This window comes from Nicotiana sylvestris, chromosome 9, assembly GCF_000393655.2.
Source record: "Nicotiana sylvestris chromosome 9, ASM39365v2, whole genome shotgun sequence".
NCBI lineage: Eukaryota > Viridiplantae > Streptophyta > Magnoliopsida > Solanales > Solanaceae > Nicotiana > Nicotiana sylvestris.
In genome coordinates, this window is record NC_091065.1 from 92,788,949 (window position 1) to 92,795,114 (window position 6,166).

The window sequence follows — 6,166 nt, forward strand, 5'->3', positions numbered from 1 at the left end:
CGTTATATATATATATATATATATATATATATATATATATATATATATATATATATATATGGTATTTTGAGTGAAACTTTTTTTTTTTGTAAAGAAAAAAATAGTTTGAAAAATATGATTTTATATATTTAGTTATTAATATCACTACTTTCGTATATGTTTTAAATTATACATATAATATAAGAAAGTTTACGAGATTTTCTTTTTTGTAAAGATAGAAATTATTTTCTCACAAGAAAAGAAGGTTATCTTTTTAACATTTTAAGAATTAAATGTACGTAAATTTGAACTCTTTATATGAGGTTAGGAAAACTATAAGTTGAGAATATATATATTTACATGGATGTTTAAATGAAATAATAGTGTATGTATTTATTTTATATGATATCACATGACCATGATAGTAGGGTATAAAGTGTATTAAAAGAGAGTAATATTTTAAGTAAATTGAGATAATTCTTAATTTTGCGGGTAATTAATTAATTACCGAGTAACGATATATTACCTAGTTAACTAATAAATTATCAGATAAGACTAAAAATCCCCCTCCCAAAACGTGGGAGTCCCCCTTATAACTTAAGATGACTCTTAAGTCATTAAGTAGGTGGCAAGCTTTAAGAAATTCTCCCTACACTATAACATTTAAGACCTCCAGCCACCCCTGAAAAGTGTGGCCTAAGATGTCAAGAAGTATAGTATTTGATCAAAGGCAAAACTTTACGCCTTTAGGCTACGCTTTTACGGGGGTGGCCTAAAGAACCGTAACCTTTGACCTATGGCCACGCTTATCACGCGTCGCCTTGGAAGCCACGCTTTAAAAGTGTGGCCAATGCGGTAAAAAAACTACGCTTATATTTTCTCTTATAGGTACGCTTTTATGACGTAAAGCTACATGTTTGAAGCATGGTCTTTGGTTCCTTATAGACCACATTTTTAATACATGGCTTCTAAAGCACCAGTCATCAATCATAGCGCCAAATTGCCAATCCCTATGACCACATTTTCTAATCATGACAATTTTGTGTACGCGTTAAAATCATTTTTAAAATATTTATATTTGCCACAATTGTGTGTTTAAAATTTTTAGTTGCCTACAATAAATTCTGTATTCACATTTGTTTCAAGCATATACAATATGATCTCAAGCATTAAATAAGATAATAAGTAACAAAATAAAAATAGGTCAAATACATATACTTAAAATAAACTTGAACAAAAAAATATAATTTGTGTAGTATTGCCCATACTAATAAAACACTGTTTCATGTTCACTAGCAATAAATGCTACAAAACAAAATTTATTCATATAAGTATCAATAATAATAAACATCACAATTCTTCAAAAAGTCTTCCCCATTCGCTTCAATAGGTCAAATTGATTTGTGGCCACCACTTCCAGTTGCATCACCCGCATTTTCCTACACATTCAAAATAAAATTAAAAATTAGGAAAAAAACTTACATATAGTATGCAGAGAACTTTGCCTAGACTGAGTATGTAGCATATGCATATAAGTAGTATGTAGATCCGGAAAAAAATAAGAATCATTAAATATCTTCATAAGCTTGTATAAACAGAGTCTCAAACCCAATAAAAAAACGAATAAGGTGTCTATAACCCAACTAGAGGAATTCAAGGGTGATTCGAGAATCGGTTGTTGAAGAACGAATAAGGTGTTTATAACCCAACTAGAGGAATCCAAGGGTGATTCGAGAATCGGTTGTTGAAGACGTGGAATGGCTATTGACAACCACAAAGAAATGTTATATGCATGAATCCTATCACAGGATTCACAACATACCATCTTCACGTAGCCTTAATTCTTCTTTAGTTAAATGATAAATTTTCTCCAACAGATCTTAGAGGTTTTTCGCGATTGTCACCTTTGATAACACTGATTGTCCATAAGACAAGAAAATTGACTGATCCTCAATGAAAGCAGTCCTAATGTTTTAATCTGTGACAATCTGCTCCAAAACGACTATAGATAAGCAAATTCCTGTACAAGAAGGGTGCATGCATCAAATTCAAGTAGCTTTTCGATATTTAATTTAAAATATCAAGCCATTTCATACAATATTTTATAGTCCTATTCACCTCTTTGTATTATTAGCATATATATACCAACAATCTGACACTACATACCAATAAATGGGAGAAAAAAACAGATATAGATAACAAGTTAAAGTACATGATTAATTTCATGATTTGAAAATACAAAAAAGCAAATCAAGTAGCTAAAAGCCAGTAAAAGATTTAATCTTTATCCAGATGGCTCACTTGGTATCCTAGGACATTTTAACAATCACTTACAAAAAATAAATTCTATTCCTGAAACATATTTTCCTTCCGCTCATTCATAACTCATGTTATTATGTAACACAACCATCAAAAGCAAATAGTTTACCTTCTAAAAAAAGCAAATAATTTAGAAAAACATGGTCTTGTAAGTTAACCTGAGGTATTTTTCGAGTGTGAAATATAAATACCTTTTTAAGACTTGGAGCATGAGTTAAGCTAGACGAATGTGGTAGATTTTGGCCTCTCATTGCTCGTGCACTACTTGCATCAACAGGTGAAGGAAGATTAGTTCCGACACACCATTGTATATCATGAATATCTAGTCCAAGGTTATTTTGTACCAACTGAATAAAAAAGTTTCGCATTTCTTCTCTCATCACTTCCTGCATTTCTTCCTTCAGAGAAGTTATTTCATTAGCATGATTTTGTTTAAGCTTGTTGATTTCCTCATCTTTTTTCAGAGAGTTTATATGACCGATCTACCATAGCATCTAATCCGACCAAGCTGCTCCTTTCCAAACACAACCGTAAATGCATCATCTGGTGTTTCTCCGGAACTTTGATGATTTTGAAGTTCAGACTGACAAAAAAATAATATTACTGAACATCACTTACATGTCAAGATAGAATGAACACTAAAATAAGTTTCAATAAGTCAAGTTAGATTAATGTTCTTTATGTGAAAATCCCTTCAATCGAAGGGAAGAAACACACAACAAAATTGCAAAGAAGATAAGAAAATAATGACCACAGAAGGTTCGCAGAGGAAAAAGGTTATGGGCTTGTTGTATTCCTTCAGTGATCTTGCAACAAGTACAGTTTTATAGAGGAAAAGCTTCAGCAAGCTCATAACCCTGTTCCTCCACAAGTTTATAGTCAAAAATATTTAAAACATACTAAAATTATCGTTAAAGGAGAAAATTGTTCCACTACTAGAATAAATAGTGTTGTATAAATAGAACAAAGAGGAGTTATTAAACAAATAAAAAATCAGTTTGATAATGATCCATCTACAGGCATACTCAGAACTATGCAAATTAGTGAAAAGCAGCTAAATGCCTAGAAACCTGAAGCACTTACACCTGTTTCACTCAGTCATGTTTCAATCTGTTTGATTTGAACTCGATTCTCACAGCTCACTACAAAATTTGTCATTATGCATTTGAGTGTTGCCACTAAATTTACTTGTAAACTGTTTGCATTATATACCATATTGTGCTGTAACAATCATCTAAGAATGTTGGTTGTGGCAGAAATTAGAAATTCAGGAAGCGAGTCAAGCACCATAAAAGAAAAAGAAAGAAATAAAATAGTCTTCTACAGACTACTCAATAATAAATGAAATATTTCGCCCCGCCCCAACACTAAAACAATACGAGCAAGAGCTTCTTCTTAGAGTTAATTGTCTAGAACTAACAAGGGATAGACAACCCCTAAGAACTCTATTTTCTAACTGTTAGAATCATAAGTCCAAAAACTTTGTAGCTTCATTTGTTTTGACAATTAGTTTATCGCATTCCCAGACCTTAATATGAAGTTTCTTGGCCATAGAAACTAATTTGGAGAACAAAACTCCCACCAAAAGTGATATGTTTCAGATGGTTAGCAGTAAAGAATGCTTGTCTAACACAGGACAACCTACGTAGGAGAAGCTTCCAGTTTGTTAAACAGATGCAACCTATGCCCAGGAAGTTTAGAATCAGTTAACCATCTATTATTGCATTGTGCCGTAGCTGTATAAATGTACATATGTTTCTAGCTTTATTCAATCTCAAAGGGTGATTCCACAAAATATCAGAGATGTTGTCGAGAGCTGGAGTCTTTCGAGAGTTGATAGGGCTATCAGGGACACCTGGAGGATGCTACCAGCTTGTATTTTTTGGTGCCTATGGACTAAAGCAACCTCAGATGTTTTCATGGAGTCTCAACTCTAATCGACTCGCTAAAAGCCAGATGTTTGCTTAGTCTTTTTTGTTAGTCCAAATAGTTTTACGTAAATAATTCTACGGTTTTTTAGATTTTTTGAGCTTTCTCACTCTAGAGTAGCCTCTTTAAGGTATATTTTTTTATTATTGGCTAGCTCCTAAGTCCTATCATAACATCTTCTAATGGGGTTAACATCTCTATTTTTTGGTTATTGGCTAGCTCCCAGATCCTATCAAAATCATCTCTGCTTGATGCTTTCAATGAAGCAACTTATTTTATAAAAAAATACAAGAAAAACTATACAACCATATCCAATAATTAAATATTATTGAGCATCTTTAACAACATTCTAATAGTTTGCCACCATTACATTTTGGTGAAACAATTTGCAGCCATAAATAACTACAAACTATGAACTCTTAGACTCAAAAGATAATCATTTTACATGAATATTTTAGCTAATTTGCACAATCAAATTGCCCAGAGGATCAATCATTAAATAAAACCTTTAAATATGAAGTCTCACCCACAAAATTAACGAGCAAGCTAGAAAATCACATCAACCATGCTTATTTGGTCAAAGTAACTCTAGATCAGTTTCACAAAATTCTTGCGCAATGATTCAAGTAAAATGTAAAACAAAGTGGTTGTACAACTGAAATTAAGTCAAAATAACCACCAAATTTAGAAACAATTTAAAAATATTTTGAAAACTCAAGCTAAATAACGCCCTACTTGTGAAACTTTCCAGTATAATTAGATCGAATGCAAATCTCAGTAAACGTATACATTGCAAAACCCGATTAAAGCTTTGATACCCAAAATCAAACAAAAAGATAACTTATTTTTCAACTCAAGAATATAAACAAGGATAAAACCAAAAACGTTGATAACCAAAAATTAAACATAAAAAATACTTATTTAAGTCCAATAATCTAAAATTGAAAAAAATTAAAAATTTTGAGTATAAAATAAAGACTATACAAAGATATCTAGTAATAGTGCAAAAAAAAAAATTCACTTTTATCAGCCATAAAAATAATTCAATAAGAAGCTAGACAAATTGAGACTTTAAGTATAAGAAGGAACACCATTCTAATATACCAAAAATCAAATAGCAAAGATTACTCTTTTTCAACCCAAGAATTTGAAATTAGTAAAAAAAAAAACTAAAACTTTGATACTCAGAAATTAAACAAAATAAAATTACTTATTTTCAGCCCAAGAATCTGAAATTAGAAAAAAGTTAAAACATTGAGTATAAAATGAAGACTATACCAACATACCCAGGTATATACATAATAGAAGATTATTTTTTCATCAGAAATCGAAAAAAACACGGAAAACCTTTGAGTAAAAGAAATACTAACCAATCGAGAAAGGATGGAGATCTGCTAGAGTGAGATACTGAAAAGCCAGCAGCGGCGGAAAAGAAGTAATAAAGTTAGGGTGAAGTAAGGAAAAAAGAATTGGGAAAGATTTTGGGAAAAAAGAAGCAGCGGTAGTATTCTTGGATTTCTTTGCCGTCTGAGTAATGGGGGGGGGTAGTTGGGAATATTTTAATTAACTGTACATTTGGGAAATCTAGAGAGAAAATTTTTATAACAAATTTTTAGGTTACGCTTATAAAGTGTTACATTTAGTATTAGAATATAACAACTCTTCAAAAATGTTGCATTATAACTAAGAAGCGTTGCAAAATAATTTGTAAATTGGCAACACTTAAGAAGTGTTATCTTTATATTATAGGAGCACACTTTTTAAGTGTGGTATTAAAAAATATGTCCAAAGACTCTAGTCAAAGATCACGCTTTATAAGCACATATATAGCTACTTTTGGCAACACTTTTGAGTGTTGTCTATAATTAGTGTGGCTATAGGTAAAAATATTGTAGTGAAATGTGAGTTTACTACGTCAGAGAAAGGAAAAGAAGAGGTG

The 6,166-nt window shown here is 31.3% G+C and overlaps 1 long non-coding RNA gene across 1 annotated transcript; it reads right to left on the reverse strand.

The window, feature by feature from the left end:
* Nucleotides 1-1,208: 1,208 nt before the first annotated feature.
* On the reverse strand, nt 1,209-5,778 carry LOC104230814 (uncharacterized). Its single transcript, XR_711949.2, has 3 exons — nt 5,598-5,778; nt 2,490-2,881; nt 1,209-1,418 (listed from the first exon to the last, which is right to left on the reverse strand). It is a non-coding gene; the product is annotated as an uncharacterized lncRNA (long non-coding RNA).
* Nucleotides 5,779-6,166: the final 388 nt, after the last annotated feature.